Below are 20,211 nucleotides of genomic sequence, written 5' to 3'. Positions count from 1 at the left end.
ACATCAGGTAGGTAGGTATGTGCTGATGTTTTTTTTTTTATTAAGGTTTTATGTGAAGAAATAAAGAAAAAGAAATATTGCAATGGTTCTAGTGTATCACTAACACTTTGTAAAAGTCCTCCGCCGCGTCTGTCTGTTAAAACTCAAAAACTACTCAACGGATTTTCATGCGGTTTTCACCTATCAATAGAGTGATTCTTGACGATGGTTCAGGTGTATATTTTTTTAAGGTTTTGTGTAACCCGTGCGAAGCCGGGGCGGCCCCCTAGTAATCGTTTAAAATAATGTTATGGCATTGTGAGACCCCGCGTACAATTTCTGTACATACCTATGTATACACAATCTATTCTGATACTTTTATGGAATACCTAACTACCTAATGGTTCCAAATTCAAAAACAAAACAAATGCTTCTGGGTTACAGGAGGATAAAACAAAAATGTAGTAATTGTACAGTCAGCATCAAAAGTAGCGGATGAAACAACGCGCCAAAAGTATCTGACATTCTGGATAACTTTTCCAAATATAGATAAATTTCTAAAATTCGCGCTCAAAAGTATATCTTTTACAGTCTTTGTTGTTCTATATTAAAGACATCCCTTTTTATTAAGCTGTTGCAGAATGGTAGATACTTATGAAACGTTATTTGATCCGCTACTTTTGATGCTGACTGTAGTACCTAGGCAGGTAGATACTTAGAAACAGTTAGGTAGGTAGATATAATAGTATTTTATATAAACATTAATTAAAATCAAGTGAGTAGTGAATTTAAATTCTTAATGAAGCATTGACCATGAAGGAGTCAATGACAGGAACTCGAAAAAGATATAGTTGTGGCTCATGTACCTAGTGCCTACCTACACAAGTTACACAACACATACTTCACTGTTTTAAGTATTCATTCGAAATTGCGAATATCAGTTTCATTTGATATTTATCAGTCACTTTTCGGTGAAGGAAAACATCGTGAGGGAACCAGACTGGGTTGAAAGGTCAGTTGGCAGTCGCTTTCGTAAAAACTAGTGCCTACGCCAATTGTCAGGATTAGTTGTAAAGCGGACCCCAGGCTCCCATAAGCCGTGGCAAAAATTCCGGGACAACGCGAGGAAGAAGATGCGAATATCACAGTGATTTGGGCTGTGCATATAGGTATAGATTTAAATTTCAGGTCAGGTACTGTAATGTTCCTCAGACAAAATTTTCACCAACCATCTACAAAACTTTACTTTCATAAACATAAAATCTATCCTAGTTTTAGTCCAAAGTATGATCTATCCAAGATGAACATATTTCTGAAAACAAACATGTCATATATCAACCTTATTCTCTATGCAAGAAGATATAAATTGTTTTAACAGTTTTTACAAATTATGTTTATCACAAATAATTTTAACCATACAAACCAGTTAAAACAGACATGTAAAACATGACATAAATTAGCTTTACAACTGACATGCTATTATTCCATGACCTAACAAATTACTAACTGCCTTGTCAGACAAACTTACTTGAGCTTTTAGTATATTAGTATTAGAAATGGACCTATATTCCTAAACAATTTAGGTAACTTCTTAATAATGAAACATATAACTTTTCAAGTAGTATATGTCGTTTTGGAGTTATTTGAATTTAGATTTTATTGCAATTAATCAAATTTGAAATTTAAATGACACAATCGGTCGGGAGTCAATGGCCTACTACTCCAAGGGTTAATAGCGAGTTATACAGGTAGTTTTGACAGCAAGAATTTGCGTTTAAAATAAAAACCATAAGCACAAAATTTAATAAAATAACATAGGACTCATAAACTCACAACACTATATATTTCAAGAATATTCTAATCACAATTTATTATTAGTATATACAACACAATTTAAAATGCTTTCAAACTCTCATTTTGATTGGTATAACTCGGTGTTCGGGGACTACTAAACAATAAATGAGTTTGGCCTCATCTAAATGGTATAGTGGCCATGGTTATGATTTGATGTTCATTGTGAGAGTAATTTGCATTTTCGTTGGCTCCGCAGCCAACAATTGAAGCTTGCAACATGTAATCAAAGCTCGAGGCAAATTCCACTTGATTTTTAGCAGGTTTGTAACTTGGTACCATTGAAAAGACTTTAGAAATTTGATTTGTTACATGGAATTGTGTCCTTATGTAATAGGATCATGTTTAGACATAAATATCAGTCCTTTGAAACCACTGGGAAGTAGGCTACTAATCCTAAAGCCACCACTAAGATTTTAAGGTAGATTATCTATAACTACTAACACTGGACAAATACAATCCTACTGTTTTGGAATGCATGCAGCATACAAAGTCTATTAACAAAGTAAGGGAGTTTTCAGTAAAAAGTTTACCCAATTAGTGTGAGTTGTTGAGAAAAGTTAATCACCAGTGATCGGAACTACGGGAGTAAAACTTTAACAAAACTTGTTAAGCGGACATAAAATAGTGCATACAGCCCTAAAAATATTCATGTCCATAGGGATAGGAATAGTATAGTACTTACAACCATAAAAATATTTACATTCATAGATATTCGAATATTTTTAAGGCTATAAGCACTCTTTTTACGTCCGCTTGATAAGTTTTACTCCCATAGTTCCGATCACTGTTAGTTTTGTAACAATAATTAAGCATTAAGTTTCAATGAAAACTTAGTTTTGGTGTTCATTTCATAAACTATAAGCATGTAAAAGAGGGCAAGAAAATGATTCCCATAAAGATTTCATGCTTAATTTATCGTTACAAAACTGACAGTGACTTTTCTTAACAACTCACGCTAATTGGGTACACTATTTTCTGAAAGCTCCCTTATATGTCATATAAAGGAATAAATTACCAACACCTCCAGCTTAATTTGTTTTTAGAGCATACAAAGTCTTCCATCATATAGTTTTTCTGTATGTTTTGTCAGCAATACTGCAAGTTTCAAGATTTGTGTTGTCAAAGACTGAAAAATGATGTGGAATTGTATCCCTCATTTTTTGAATGAAGTCATCCACAAAGTGGTTTTGTCAGTTTGTGTATTCATTTATTCAGGTAAATTGTATGTGGCCATTTTGCTCTGTAGCCCCATTGTTTTATATTTACAAACAAAGATCATGTCATTTCCATACAAAATGGAATGCAATTTACATGTGAGTAAAACTGATTTATGAGTTTAAGACTCATTATGATATTTGGTTGTTAATGTACATGGAAAAGGAGCTTAGAATGTGAGAGTAGGCCATATTTATAAATACCTATTCCTTTTATAAATAGAAATAAGTTATTTAGAAAATTATACTGTCTTGTTTTAGCTAGTAACATATTTTTTAATAACCATAACAAGTATAAGTCTAGATTTACTAAAGCTCTAACCAGTGAGTGGGCATAGGCATAGTAATATTTTAACTACACAAGTTTACAAGCTGCAGGTATTACAGGTAAAGGCATCGGAAAAGGCAATTGTATAGTGTGTGGGCTTCCCTACACCATCATATTTGCGTAGGCACATAAAAGTTTCGCAAACATCCTTCCAACACGGTTCTTGTTTGAAACCAGTACACATCTTCACACAAATTAGGTTCATAACTCTCGAAATCCCCGTGCGTATATTTTTAAACACATTTAATTGAGTTTTGCTTGTTTTGAACTCGAGTTTTGTGAGTTTTTAACAATGATGGGTTCGAAATTTGAAAATTCGAAAAATTTTCTGGGAGGATTATGAAACTTTTTGTGTGTTAAGTGAATATAAGCACGGTTTAACTTAAAAATTGCATGCGAAAGTAGAGTCCGTGAAAAAATTAAGTTACGAAACAAGACACTTCATTCTTACCATAAACGTTATGTGGGTGAAGTCGCAACAAAATTCAAGTTCCAATAATCCAGTGGCGCGAGTGAATGAAGCCCATTCTCCAATATCCAGTTTAGACCATTGTTTAATTCATCACTATACGCTTTTTGTTTCGTATAACTCGTCCCGATCACTGTTTATATTTTGTTGACACAAAACGAGGTTGTTGCCGTTTGCTCTTCTAACATCTGGACTTTACTTGACAGATTTCACTTGATGTAACTAGTAAATTTATATATTCTCACAGCATTTAACCACCGGTTACGAAGTAATTCGAGTTTAATATAGTAAAACAAAAGTTATACACTTGTAAAAAGTCAGTGAACAAGCCAAGGCAGCAAGTGGCTGGCAGGGATTGAAAAAATAACAAAAGCGACGACCACCACCACGCAGAAGTGTGCGTGAATGCGCGCGCGCTACTTGCTACTTCTCCCGCCTGCGGAAAATATTGCCAGCTTTAAATTTATTATATCCGAGAAAGTTCTAATGAATTTAATTACTTATTATTGAATAAGTGTGTGTATACCTACTAACATTAGTTGTATAATTTAATGTGTTACTAACAATATTGATCCTAGGTTGGTCTTAAATAAATGCAATTTAATTTAATTAGAAAATATGAAATCCTTATATTATAAATCAAAATGAAGAAGAATTTCTATTGTGTAAACAACCTCGGAAATAATGAACACTTGTTGTGATGAAGATAAATTATATTTCAAGCTACCACTTGTAAACAACCTCAAAAAACAAATCAACACTTTTTGTATTTCCAACTATTTTAATCACAGACGTCCGTTCGGTTCCGTCGCCCGGTCAAGAATGCCCCTGCGCGCCAAGTCACCTCACTCCCGTTTTTTTTTTCCGCCATCGGGCATGACGCCACCAGAATAGTCAATGCAGTTACTAATTTCGGTTTAGTTTATTTTCTAAATATAATAGAACCTTACACTCGACCATCCTGATGACGTGCATGTCCCCAGGCACGTATCTGGTGAAACCAAAACCTTACACTCGGCGAGCAAGGACATTCCAGACCTAGAAATTGTTTTACATTCAAGATAATTTTATAGAAAACTAAATCAATCAATTCAATTCAAATTTTATATAAACATAAATTCATCATTATGTCATTCATATCTAATTAAATGTAACGAATATAAAACTAGTATATATATTTTTTAGACATAATTATCTATAACAATTTATATTGATTTTAATAGCAATTTACTGTTATATAATAAACATTATGTAAGTGATTATCTATTGGAATAATAATTATATTCATTACGATTTACCATGTATCCAAGTAGCTATATAATTAGTTAACTCTCTATCATAGAAACTCTGCATATGGAACTAAGAAACTGAGTAAACGAGTAACCTTATAACTAAAAAAATATATATAACCAATTATCCCTGCTGCCTTATTACCAAATATCCTATTAACCTTGTAACCAAATATCCTTGTAACCAAAAGCCTTGTAACCTTGTAACCTTGTAACCAAATATCCTTGTAGCCGTGTAACCAAATAACCTTGTAACCAAATATGCAATCAAACATATATCCAGATTTGTTCATCTCGTTTCAGGCCAAGCTAAGCACGCCAACCATTTCCGCGTCTTCTAGCACTCGACCTGAAACGAGACAAAAAAAATACATTTGCGATAGCTAGTTTTCTGAGTCGTCTACCTCTTCTATGTAAGAAACGTCGTTATCGCTTTCGTTATCACTATCGATTTCTAGTGAGGCTATATGTATCCAAGGGCGGATTCTGTCCGCAGCCACTGTAGTTTTTCGTTTGTTCTTCATACCTTCATATCCAGAAATAGGAGCTACCTTATAACGGTCGTTACCTAGTACCTTAACTACTTTAAAGGGCCCCTCGTATGAAGGCATAAGTTTGGTACTCTTGCCATTATTTTGGAATGCAACTTTAGTAATTTTTACTAAATCGCCATTCTTATAAGAACGCGCAGGACGTCTACCCTGATCATAACGTAGTTTTTGAGCGTCTTGAGCCTTGTCAATTCTATCCTTAACCTCGCTACGAATAGACGTTAGGGACAATTTATTTTGTGTCTTATCTGCAACTTGATTTAAAACAGGATTATATTCGCTTGTCATTTCAACCCCGAACATAACTTCAGCTGGTGCCCTACCGATCGTCTTCTGCACTGTATTGTTTAGTCCACACTGAATTTTCCCTAATTCCCTATCCCATTCTCTCTCATCCGTTCCAAGGCCCTGAGCTGTCAGCGAGTCGAGGATCGTTCTATTGTATCGCTCGACTTGGCCATTTGCTCGCGGGCTGGCCACTGCGTTTAAGACATGTTTAATGCCTCGATCTAAACAAAACCTTCTGAACGCATGAGAAGTGAAGCACGAGCCACGGTCACTAATGATTCGATCAGGCACTCGGAAAGTGTCGAATATGTCCTGCAATACCCTTATAACGTTCTGAGTTTTCGTGTTTTTGACCGGTTTTATGAATAAAAACTTCGTAAATGCATCTACTACGGATAATATATAAGTGTGTCCCGTTTTTGATCTAATGAAGGGCCCAAGATGGTCTATATGCAGCGTATGAAACGGTTTTTTAATCTTTTCTATAGGATGTAAAAGGCCTTCCTTTGCATTTGTACCCTTTTTGGCATATGCGCACTCAATACAGGCTCCTACATATTTCTTTATAAACTTTTTCATCTTTGCAAACCAGTAATTTCTTCTAACTCTATCTAGTGTTTTTTCAAAACCTACATGACCTATATCATCATGATTACGCTTGCATATTTGCCATCTAGCGCCCTTCGGGACTACCCACCTCAAGCATTCTTTATCACCGCCTATACATCTAAATACTTTATTGTCCCGTAAAACGTAATTTGATTTAATGTATTCTACGCCTTTGGGGTCTAGATTACTACTGATAGTATCGCGGATGCGGCAGAGTTCCGAATCACCCATTTGTAGCGGAAGAAGCCAGTCATCATCGCAAATTGTCATGACAGAAGGGTATTGTTCGGGACATTCGGTTTCTACATCGGTAATGGGATTTCTAGATAGCGCATCGACGTGTGCCATTTTGGTTCCTGCCCTATACTCCACCGTGCATTGAAATTCCTGCAGTGCTAACCACCACCTGGCGATCCTAGGTATAAGATCGCGTTTTTCGAACGTGGAGCGGAGAGCACTACAATCGGTGACTATCTTAAATGGCTTACCTAATAAGTACACTCTCAGTTTTTTAAGCGAGCATATCACGGCTAATGTCTCCAATTCATAGGAGTGGAAGTTCCTCTCCTCCGGGGTAGTTTGGCGACTGTAATATGCCACCGGATGAAAAGAGCCCCCACTCCCCGAGGGTCGTTGTAGGAGAATTCCGCCGACGCCTAACCTACTCGCATCTGTGTGCAGTTCCGTTTCTGCAGTAGGATCATAGATTGCCAGTACAGGCCTATCAACTAACTTTTCTTTCAACGTTTTAAACGACTCTTCTTGGTCGTTTCCCCACTCCCATATAGCATTCTTTTTAAGCAATTTTGTTATAGGCTGGGCTAACTGAGCAAAACCTTGTATAAATTTTCTAAAATAACTCACAAGTCCAAGAACTTGTCTAGCATTATGCACATTTTCGGGTCGTGGGAAATCGACCACACTCTGGATTTTTGCTTTTCCCGGCCGCATGCCAGCTGAACTAATTTCAAACCCTAAGTAGTTGATTTCGTTTTGTAGGAAACTGCATTTAGATAAGTTAAGCTTCAAATTAGCCTTTTTTAGCGACAAAAGGATTTCTTCTAACCTACTTAAACATTCCGCGGAGGTCTTGCCAAAAATTAACAGGTCGTCAATATATACGGTAGCTTTATCGAATCTGGCCGGTCCCAGCACACGGTTCATCATACGTTGGAACACCGCTGGCGCATTTGCCAGGCCGAACGGCATCCGGTTATATTCGTATTGGCCATCCGGCGTGACAAACGCTGTCAAATGCTTACTACCTTCCGAGATTGGTACCTGGTAGTACCCGGACATCAGATCCAACGTGATAAACCATGACTGGCCGGCCAAACGAGCGATCTCGTCTTCTATCACCGGTATTGGGTAGCGTTCCTTTACGGTTATCGAATTGAGTAGTCTGTAATCGACGCAAAGTCTGACGCCACCATCCTTCTTTCGGACGAGTATAATAGGACTAGCATAATTAGATACGGATTCTCTGATTATACCAGCTTGTAACATATCATCTATCATCGCACGGACCTTCTCACGTTCATGATGTGACAGTCTGTAAGGTCTATATACGACCGGTCGCTCACTATTTAACTCTATATTCATTTCGGTCGTATTAGTGCAACCTAGACTAGCTAAATCAGAAGCAAAGCAATCTTCGTAACAGCTGAGAAGTTTGACGAGCTTGTTTTTATCATCTTCGGTAACATTTTTACCTATATGGAGTTGTTTTTCATCAAACGGTGATGACGCGGTTTCTTCTACAGTTATTTCATTTTCGTACTGGCGTACTGTTGTACCTATATCCGATAACCTATATACCGCCTCTACACGTTCTGCTCGCGCAAATACAAAGTTTTCTTGTAGGTAACAAGACGCAGCACAGGGCATAACCATTACAAAAAGGTTACCCTGCTTCACCTCATAAATCCCGCCACAAACCAAATACTGATCTTGAGGTTTCCCTACCACTTTAGTATTTAACACAACGTTGCCACTAAACTCTGTCCCAGTGGCGGCTCTTACGCTAGCTACCCCATATATCCTGTTACGTGCTACAATTCTTACTCTCTCTAACTTTTCATCGGCACGCTCTTGTAAGTTAGGAAGCTCTGTACCTATGTGTAAAAATTGCAACTTATTTGCATCTTTGTAAACCACGATATGTGGTTGTTCAGAGTAAGTCTGACCTATGAGCATCGACTTTTCAAGCAGGCTATCATTAACTACCCTACACATAACGGTGGCGGATACACCATCAATTGTTATGGTCAACTCCGCCGATCCTAAAGACTGTACGAGCTTATCACCGAAACCTATCATCGTAATAGGAATGCAATCATGAGAAAGCCCAAGATGAGAGAAACTGGATTCTCGTATAAGAGTGACTTCGCTTCCTAGGTCGACAAAGGCTCCCACTGTCTCACCATTAACTTGTACTGATTTTCTAAATTTGTCAGACGGGTTAGATCCGTATATGCGCATCACTCTGGGTACAGTGTCAGCCTTTGTCGAACCAGAGTCTGTCGAGCCTACACATGTCTGGTTTATGGCCCACCTTTTGGCACGTACTACATTTAACTAAAGGCTTAGGACAGCGAGAATAAATATGCCCTTTTTCCTTGCAGTTATAACAAAATATGTTAGGATTTAATTTCGTGCTGGCTCTACTAGACGTCTTCTCATCACCCCCAGTCACGCTCCTATCCTTAGGCAACGAAATATTTACGAATGATTCTTTATTATTGCTTAGTAGAAATTTAAGAAGCTGATCGGGTTCCTCACACCGTAAAGCTAAAGCACTAGATCGCATAGTTTTATCTGTGATACCATGAATAAGGCAGTCGACTGCTCGCCTACCCGTGATTTCGCACTGATTAATCAACGCTAATTTCTCGTAAAAGTAAATTTCCATAGATTCTTGGTACTTACTCCTACGTTTCAACATGTCTTCTAGTAATTGCCCGTAGTTTTGTTCTGATGGAAATGCGTTAGCCAATTTAGTTTGCCACTCGTCCCATGAAAACAAAATTGTATTAAGGCTCTCAAACCAAGTCTTAGCTAACCCTGTCAGTTTCTGCATAGCAAAATGTATAACCGTCTTTTCGTCCCAGCCGTAAACTTTAGCACACTCGTTGACTTTTTTTAACCACACATCAATCCTTTGATTTTTTTCGGATGGGTTAAATTCTGGAATAATGTTTTTGTAGTCGATATTTCTGTTAATCGGAATTTGGCTTTGTGTTGTCGGCTGAGACGGTAAGACATATTTAATTGATTTGATTATTTTGACAATATCATTAGAAGAGAAAGAAGGACTACATGACCTTTTATGCCGTCGATCGATGCTCGTGGAATCCCTTCCTGCACGATCGCGCGTTGCTCTGGGGCTCCGCTCTCGGCTGCGGCTGCGCGGCTCGTGGCTGATCCCGGCTCTCGGTGGTCGGCTGCGGCTGCGGCGCTCGCGGCTTCGTCTTGACGTCGAATTGCGTTCGTTCCTCCGTGAGCGGCGCTCGGCGTCTTTTTCTTTCTGCAGATCCTCCTCCATCTGCCGAATACGCTCTCGCTCCCTCTTTAGAGCCAGGTCTCGGTCCCTCAAGCGGCGGCTGTGGCTGCGGCTGCGGCTCCTGCGTCGTACATACGTCCCACTGCGCCTCGATCGGGAGCGATCACGCTCTGGAGTCACTAAACTTCGGCGTTTCCCATATTCTTCATCCATTATCTGAAACTCGTCGCGTACAGTAACATTAGTACCTTAACTAGGGAGGTAGGGAGTAATTTTAGGCGACTAGAACTTTAAGATTTCTCTTTTCTCTTATATCTCGAAAACGGTGCGTCCTAGCGCAAAACTAATGAAATTTTAGCTCCCCTGTGATACCCCTGTTGACCTTAGGCACGATGATTGACAAAGCAAAAATTTAGAAAATCCTAAGTTTTCCAAAAAAAATTTTAAGTGGTTACAGCATTCATGTAGGTAGTATAGTACCTTGGGGTACACCTATATCTGTTTTTTTTTATCACCCGCATATCAGGTGGCTGGCGTAATTCAGATGTTGTATAAAACATGTGTTTTATAAAACACGTGGTTATCACGTGATCGTAATCACTAATACAAATATGCAGGAACAGGTAGTTTATCGAAATAAAAGTGTTTGTTCTAGAAATCTGAGTACTTATTGCATTCAAATATATTTTACACAAAACTATGTAAAATATACCAACCTAACTTTACACTCGTGTCCAAATTACTCTAGCACCTTATTTAGCAAAGACTCCTTATATCATATTTGATATAATATGCATTATTAACAGAATATACATGTGAGCGAGTACTTACGGAATTTCGTTATCCCACTGGCTGACTTGTAAACAACCTCGGAAATAATGAACACTTGTTGTGATGAAGATAAATTATATTTCAAGCTACCACTTGTAAACAACCTCAAAAAACAAATCAACACTTTTTGTATTTCCAACTATTTTAATCACAGACGTCCGTTCGGTTCCGTCGCCCGGTCAAGAATGCCCCTGCGCGCCAAGTCACCTCACTCCCGTTTTTTTTTCCGCCATCGGGCATGACGCCACCAGAATAGTCAATGCAGTTACTAATTTCGGTTTAGTTTATTTTCTAAATATAATAGAACCTTACAATTGTCACCACGAAATATAGAAAAAAGAAAATCTACCATTTTTGGCTTCAAAACTTAACGTAATTTTCGCCAAATGTTCGCGTTATTGTAGCAATTACTAATATATTCTAGTCAGTGAGTTATGTTATAAAAAATGCAGTAAATTTAACAGCCTTCTTTGGTCAGAAAATTACTATAATCATGAAACAAAATGATCCTTGAAACAAAATAACCTGCATTTGCTTCCTCTTAAGAGAAAAGTATACCACGAGATCGTCCATACAAAAAGAGAAAACGTTTTTCACTTCTAAATATTTTCCATTCTCCATGATTTCTTAGTATGTTATTGACGCAATGACGCAAACTAGGTTTATAGGTTTACCTTTTTTTCGAAACATGCAAAAAAAATTTTTAAAGCGGATCCTATAAACCTGGAATATATTATGCTGAAGCGATCGACATCATAATCAAAGTGATTTGTTATGATTTAGTTAGTGGAAAAGAATTTCTCCCAAAATCGAATTTCATATAAAATATACCGTTATTTCGCTAGGATCGCAAAGCTATTCCTCCCTCTTTAACATTACATGAGAGTGCAGAATCTTTCTACATAATACACACACCTATGCTGTGTGTATGTGGCAACCACCAATAATGGGATGTATATCACAAATCATGTCACAAATCCAGTAAAATAATAATTCATAATCAATTTTTAAACACTGGCACAATTGTGAAAAAATATTGTGTTACAGAACTTTATTGTTTATTCAACGTTCAAGCATACCATAACGATGTATAAACAGCGAATTAGATCTAATTCTAAATATATTGTGTACAGAACTTTATTGTTTATTCAACGTTCGAGCATAAATTTTACCATAAAGATCCTGCTTAAGGGGTTACCAGATCTAATTCGCTGTTTATACATCATTATGGTATGATTGAACGTTGAATAAACAATAAAGTTCTGTACACAATATTTTAGCTTAGTAATGGTTATTTAAGTCTACTGATATTTCAAAAAACATACCGTATCATAAGTAAATAATTTTTTCGTCAACCCTTTTTCGAGTTAAATTTCGTATAAACTCCCTTATTATGCAACGCTTAGACACGAAACTTTAACCAATAGTGAATAATTATGTCCACATCAATTACGTCTGCCGATTTTTTTAATTATATAAATAGCGTAGCCCGGCACGCAGAACATTCAGATAGGGGACGGCCTTAAGTATGACGTGTCATTAATTTCTAGTTCTGTCTGTTTAAAAATGTATCACTTATTTTAAGGCGTTTTGTACGTATATCTGTACCGTAGAATTATAAAAGTCAAAGGATGTAAATAAAAGTGCCTTAAATAAATAGGTTCCCTGTTCAAAACAAGCATAAATCCAAGATTAGGTTTTATTGCAATTAAAACCGAAACATATTTTTATAGTAAAATATCACTGTTCTTCAATACGCGGCAACACCGCCATTCAATGTCAGGCTTTGATTGCATACGTATACGGATGTACACGCACACTGAAGATACAGCGTTACGATTGGCCAAGAGCTTTGTGAGTTTACCTCAACCCGCGTACGAACGTCCTTGCGGCCACCGACCGCGGTGCCTCCATAACTATAACTATGGTTCTATTACAGAATCCATGACTATGATATTGCAGGTTTTTAATAAACGATTCAAATATTAGAATACATTACAATAAACAAACTGTATTTAATTAGAGTAAAACAAAATTAGTTACTATTATACATATAATGAAATAATTGTACATTATGTTAGTTTATTGTGCATGTGCAGTCTGGATTTGGGGTAAATAGTCGTGTTATCGGCCACCTAAAGTAATAGCCTGTAAAAATACGAAATCGATTACATAAAAACCAAAATTAAGTAGGTAGGTATTGAATTAGACCTGCAATTTTTTAACTAGCCTTTCCTGAGGGCCTACCGCCAACATCGAAAATTTTAAAATTGTTATCTGGCTCTCTATCACTCTTACATATTCGGCCGATAGAGAGGCTGATAACCTTTTGATTCGTTTACCTTATACTTCCTATAGGCAACATCATAAGAAGAAATAGCATATGGCGGGCTTGCAAAAAGTCAGTTACTTAAGTCAACACTGCCGGAAGGAGCAAGTTAAGGTAACATAATCTGAAGTCTTAAGTTTCCCTAAAGTGGGTAGATAAATATACATATAGGTACCTAACTTCCGATCGTCGTCGTTATAAGTCTTCCGGGTTTTAATTTTTAATACCTAAGCTACCTGGCCTCAGCAAATTAGTTTGAAGGAGCTCAATGTTTTGAATGGATGACGTTAAAACGTATAAAAGCCTTAAGTAGGTATCCAATCAACATGAATATATATAATGTATTCATGTAATGAATGCGGAAAATAGGTAGGTACGATAAGATTAAGTGAAAGGCACTTGAAGACACATAAAGTAAACTATCCAATGATTGGCACTTAAAAAAATATGTGCAGATATTACAATAATACCTTATTATTGTTATTCGGTGGTTAACCCTAAGAATCACAATAGTTATTTGTTTTACAAGGGGGCAAAGTTGTTGTTTAATCGCTCGTGCCGATATTGATACCCGAGCCAGCGAAAGATTCCAAAATTGAACCATGAGCGTAGAGTGATTCGAGGAATGAAATCTTGAGCGTTGCGAGGGTTTCAAGGCACGATAGGGTTAACAAACTTTGCCTCAGAGTGAAACAAAAAATTTCACTACACCTAATGTACTGTACTAACTATGAAATACCAAAAAAAAAACTAAATCAAATCCCAATGAACGTATTAAAAAAAAAAACATTTAAACCCATCATTTAAAAGTTAATTGTTACAATAATAAGGTTACAACTCAAAATTTGCATAGTTTGCCCCCCATGTGGATAAAATGCAACTTTCTCATTAGTTTTTGAACAATCAAGAGGGCCTTTACCAGTTGGTGTGGTGAAAACAATATTTCGAGCCAATATTACCAAAGCCAAGCTACTACGTAAATTATTATTATATTTACTTATTGTAAGTCAGACCAAGCTAAGTTGGTAGCGACTATGATAGCCCGGACGGTGCAAGTGTTAAGTAAACGTCATAATTTCACAGAAGTTTGACGTTTAAAGTAACACTTGCACAGTCTGGGCTATCAAAATCACTGCCAACTTCGCTTGGTCTAACTCTAGTTCGTTTGTCGAGTATTCTCTTTTTCATTATATAAACAATATTGTGTCCGTCAATATCATAGCGAAACGATTTACTTACAATAGTTGTGACGATTCCAAATATTACCCAAGGTATGCCGAGGCTCTAAGCCATTTAACAATAAATTATGAAGTAGGTAAATAACATTCTAAGACACTTAAAAGTTTATTAATGGGACAAGGTTGACACAACCGGTCAAGTCTTTTTTTAATTGAACGCATTATTTATCATGCATCATCCCTGATCAAAAGGCGGCAGCGGCAGGCGCTAATCTTCTTATAAATTGGAATCTGTCTTGTTTCTAATATGAATGAAGAGCACATATCCACAAAATGTAGGTTTAGGGTATCGTAGTTACCATTCTGTCAGAACAGGCCACACGGGGGCTATTATTAAGTATCATGTAGGTACTTACACTACAACTAATAAGGAAGTACCTTCACAGCGCTTTGTACCTACGTCTTTTTACTTAGAAGATAAGATTTTTGGCAATAACTCAAAAACGGCTACGGCTTTAGGTTTTACGATTTTATTATATTTTTTGGACCCATGGTTCAAAAGATGGGGGTTCGAAGCGATTAAGAATTTCCGAAAATATTAACTTTATCAAAAAATGGTTTTTGAAGACTGATATTCGTTTTGAAAGACGACGATACCCCACTATATCGGGTCAAAGCAAAAAAAAAAATATGTAGTTTTTATTTTACAGTTTTGTGAGCTTTCTCGCACGAACGATCATAAAGCAAAGCCACGGACGGATAGACGGATATGCCAAACTATAAGGGATCCTAGTTGACTACGGAACCCTAAAAACGGTCGTAGCAAAGTAACATGCTAAATGGCTATTATTGTTGTCAATAATCAAGTTTAATTCGCGTCCTGCTCATTTTACGCTCCTTTCGGTCAATGAAATAATATTTGTGACCGTCTTATTGCATAACTTTGAGGACGTGGGTGCGAAAACGAATACCTATGCCTACACAGCTATGTAAATTACAACCATGACCACAGTTTGTTCCTTATTTGATTACAATATTATTTCTACCATGATGGCATATATAATAGGTAAGTATAGGTATCATAACATAATATACGACTTCAATCAATATGCTAAGTAAGTTATTTAAAGTGCGAAAACTGACACATGCCTAACGATTTATACTGTGCTGAGAAAATTATGGAGATAAGTATGTTTTATTATTCATTAGAGTTTATATTAGTTTCATAAGTATGTTATGATATAAAGTTTATTTTGATTCATTCAAAATGTACAGAAGACTAAAATGGTTTTTGCCTAGTTGTGAATCAGCAGTATTCATAAGAGACTCCCATCTTAAAGGCCGGCAACGCACTTACAACCCCTCTGATGTTGCAGGTGTCCATGGGCGGCGGTAATCGCTTACCATCAGGTGATCCGTCTGCTCGTTTGCCTCCTGTATCACCTAGTACTTAGGAGCTACCAAAAACCACAATCATGAGATTTTATTATTTTCTGTCCATTATAGTTACATAAAATCTTGAGTCGACTAAAATGACTATTCTGCGCAATTTTTTGGCTTGTACGATTGGCAAAGTGCAAGTCCACGAGTTGCAAGCGCTCTTCATTAGGCTGCGGAGGTCGCGTGCTTGTTTGCGACCGTTGTGGTATAAATAAATGTCTCTAAATTTACAATAAGAATCAGCACATTCTGAGCGGTATGAAACAGTGAAATCTAATACCAAGGATAGTCTTTCCTGTAGCGAGCTAGCGAGCCCAGTTAAGAGTGAAGTATAACCACGTGATCGTCTATACAAGAAAACGTTTTTCAACTTCTAAATATTTTCCATGATATTTTAGTATGTTATTGACACAATAAAAAATAGGTTTATAGGTTTTCCTTTTTTCAAAATTAGTAAAACGAAAAAAAAAACAAAAACTTTGTTTTCTAAAAAGCGAAACCTATAAACCTAGAATATATTATGCTGAAGCGATCAAAATCAAAATGATTTAGTGGTGGAAACCGTTTACGCCCGAAATGGAATTTCATAGAAAAATTACCGTTATTTCGTTAGATTCGAAAAGCTGTTCTCCCCTCTTAACTAAAGATAGTGACATACTTATTTTTATTAATATGACCTTAATACTAGCCCACCCAATTTGTCTGTGCAAAAATAATATCAAAACAAATTGTGTGGCCATTTATGTGATCTAACCATCAGAGATCTGAGCACAGAACATGCAAAAGACAACTTTGTCCCATTGTCTTTAAAGTTTTGAATGCTTGAACTCTTATCCCGAGGCAAGGGGGTTGCTTGTACTATGCTGATAAGTAATTAGCAGAAAGTGTGAAGGTCCTGAGGTTATCTGGAGTAAAACAACAAGAGTTACCGCTGAACTGATATTCTGATCGCTTGCTATATGCGAAGAGCGTGGTGGAGGAACTAAAATCCTGATAAAATTGTGAACTAATGGACCCAAATATTCATATTAAGGTGCATCTACACCGCAGTTGACTTTTGTGGAGCAAAACTGTGCAAAAGTAGGGGATCATAAACTGCCAAAAATCGTCTTACGTAATAAATGAATGGTGCCTTAGGTATCTACTGTTGCACAGTGTTGCTCCACATTTGCTCGGGTTGCTCCACAAAAGTTAACTGCGATGTGGATCCACCTTTACCTGAATATTTGCGCCAGTCAATTGACAAATAACCAAATACTTTCGCGCTACTCTCGCACAGCTAATTAGATTTGAGTGATCTTTGCCTATAGTTTTTTACAGAGTTAACGATTTCCGAGGTTCCCTTTTGCTGGTTCTGTGGACGGTCTTTAAGCGAATACAATAACAATCCTGACAATCGGCCTCTGACTGTACTAATTAAATCTAAGACTATACGCACTTAAACCAATTAGAACATGGATCACTATCAGTTTGGCCCAATTTTAAGAAAACGTGAGTGATGAACTCAGGCAATGGCAGGCCGCAGCGTAGGTATCGACGAGTACAATAGAGATAACCCACGAATTCCTATCTGCACTCTTCATTGTATCATTGAGTACGTAGGAAGTATAAACATTATAAGAATTTTGATGCAGCTAATTTTAACTTTATAAGCACCTGGTACTCTTACTCGTACTACATTGAGGTGCTTAATGCTTAATCGATTTATATTTAGTTCAGATGATTGGTTGTGTGAAGTGGAGGAGAAAAAACCGGAAAGCGGACCCCCAGCATCGATAGTAGCTGGGGATGCAATCGGGATAAGCGAGAGTGATGCGTACACGCATTGGTGGTATTGTTTTATTAAGAAGATTAGGTAAATAGGTGAATAATAGGTAGTTACTCAATTAGGGGCATTATTTCTTTTTACCTGACCCTACGAATAGACACGACACAAATATACTTAATTACACTTATGCGTTCATAACTTCATACCTACATACCTATGTCATGCATAGTGTATGTGGGTTTTCGGTATATCTGTGTCGGCTGTTCCACCGTAGCATAAAAATACTCAGCTGATTTTGATGAATGAGGTGTCAATTGGTCCGTTTTTATGACATAGGCTACTTCCATTTTAAACAGATTTTGAAAGAATAAGGTTCTGTTAGCGAAAAAAGCTGAATTCGAATTTTTGTATGTGTTCCGTTCTAAGATTTTGTTTGAGTAGATACATTTTTACCCGCTTTAATTTAATTTAAGTATATTCCCGCACAACACAAGTTATGTACTAGGTACATAACCTAGTTCCAATTGAAATGTGCAATTTAGAAGGCGCTGTAGTTTTCCATAATCATTTTAGTGTCTATTTATTATTAACGTTTACATTTTCTAACGTCCAATGCATTATTATACAACTAGGTGCATAATTATCATAGCTATCGGACGCAGCTGAGCGTTTGTCTCAACGTAAAAAAATATACTATCTCTAGGCCTAGAGAGAGAAACTACATTAAAAAGTTAAAATAGTGATTGTTTTTTTTTCGATTTAATGTTTTCCTAAAGGGCCCATATAAAAGCTATCTGCGAAACAAAGTACCTACCTACTCATCTACCCCAGTGTTACACTGGTCACTGTTACCATTCGAAATGCTAAAGCGATGGTAATACAGTGCCAGCTTGCTTTACAAGCCACATCCGGAGCAGAAACAGTCGAGCTCATTACAATAATCTGGTCGAGTAAATTATTGAACTAGCCAAGTGAAGTGCCAGCAGCGGTGGATATATTTAGGAAATAATTAAGTACCTGTAGGTAGGGTATAAAGTAAAGTGGGATGAAGAAAGTCACTCTCCGCCTCCGTTAGCATAACTGCTGCATAATTTTATTGCCTAATATCCACCACCGCTGACACGTTACATTAGAAATGTTAAGAGTTCAATATAAGCGCAAAATCTACAATTCTAATCTACAAATCTAGCCCCTAAATGCAAAATTATTGATTTTATATTGAACTTTTTGATCAGGTGTTTATTTTCAGTTGTATGTATATCGTTACCCTGCATAGTATAATAGAATTGTAGGTAGTAAAAAGTGGCTAGTACAGTAATAAAGTAAAATTTCAAACAGTCGTCGTAGGCAGGTATATTTTCAGAATAATCGAGATAAGGTCAAAACCCGCGCGACGTCTATATCTTCCGTAGCAAGTTCCGCGCGGCGTAGCATATCTTTTATTTCCTTTTAATTATCTGATTGGATTACGCCCCTTCAAAATCAATTCTCAAACCTTTTTAGCATCGTGATAAGGTCTACAGTTGTTCAGTTAAATGTTACTCTTAGTAAGTACATGTATATGATATACGAAGTGTCTTCTCTGTTTACACCAAAAAGGTTTGATTGCTCGTGATATCTGGTATGTCATCTGTTATCTAATGACGCACTGAACAAGGTCATCTCCAGATTAGATACGTAATCCGATATTACGGTGAGGATTTCCATTCTTTAGTGGCCTTGTCTGAGATTTAGCAATAACAGTATTGGGAGATTAAATCGGAGTTATAAATAAGATTCATTTAGAGACAGGTTTAACTTAAACCTTGTATTATTCTCTTCGTCCAGATATCTAGGTCCCATTGCGATACATTTAAGATACGTTTTAAGATGAACAGATATGGCAACGAATGTACCTTAAAGCGCTGTTAGCAGGTTGGTACGGTAGGTGGTTGTTTTCGAAAATATTTTTTTATTACAGATAAATCAGTGGTTTGTCTCGATACTCCATATAACGATATAAAAACTACAAAAGTGTTTTACCACATTTTTTGTAAGTCCTGCATTGATGATTTATCGGTACTGAGACTTCCTTCCTAGGTGAGTAACTATAAAATTCATGTAATGTATGAACTTGGTACATAATAATATATACAATCACTTGAATATATTATAAGGTAGTGGGCATAAATAGATATCTTATCTAAAGTAGGCAAAGAGTCTTTAGAAGAACCGGGAAACGGGAATAAACTGATTTTCCATATGCTAGGTATTTAAAGGCTTTTCCGAGAGTTGTACTTTTGGGTGTTTCCTGATATGTGTTGGAGCATTTCAATCCTCATAAACGATCTATTATTGGCCAGCTGAACGTTCCAGATTCCCAGAATAGATTCCTGGATGCATATTGTGATAGTTTAATAACAACAATTTTATTGTTCTAGGTCAGTTATATGTTGACAGTCCTTATCTTGGTGCATTCATACGTCCGCTTGATTATTACCTATTGCATGCAAATTGTATCAATTGTATATAATATAATTAACCTCAAAAACATTTGTTGATTTCAGATAACAAACCTTATGGAGAGCATCAAGTACCTACCA

At 36.8% G+C, this 20,211-nt stretch overlaps 1 protein-coding gene across 1 annotated transcript in view; it reads right to left on the bottom strand.

Moving 5' to 3' along the window:
* LOC133532786 (semaphorin-5B) overlaps positions 1-4,264 on the bottom strand; it is a 33,723-nt gene extending 29,459 nt beyond the window's left edge. The window contains exon 1 of the mRNA XM_061871635.1: positions 3,827-4,264. The gene's annotated coding sequence lies outside the window, so the exon portion shown is untranslated. The remainder of the gene's footprint in view (positions 1-3,826) is intronic.
* Positions 4,265-20,211: the final 15,947 nt, after the last annotated feature.

The sequence above is a fragment of the Cydia pomonella genome, chromosome 2, assembly GCF_033807575.1.
Source record: "Cydia pomonella isolate Wapato2018A chromosome 2, ilCydPomo1, whole genome shotgun sequence".
NCBI lineage: Eukaryota > Metazoa > Arthropoda > Insecta > Lepidoptera > Tortricidae > Cydia > Cydia pomonella.
The sequence above is the reverse complement of the archived record's forward strand: the minus strand, read 5'-3'. Positions and strand labels throughout refer to the sequence as shown.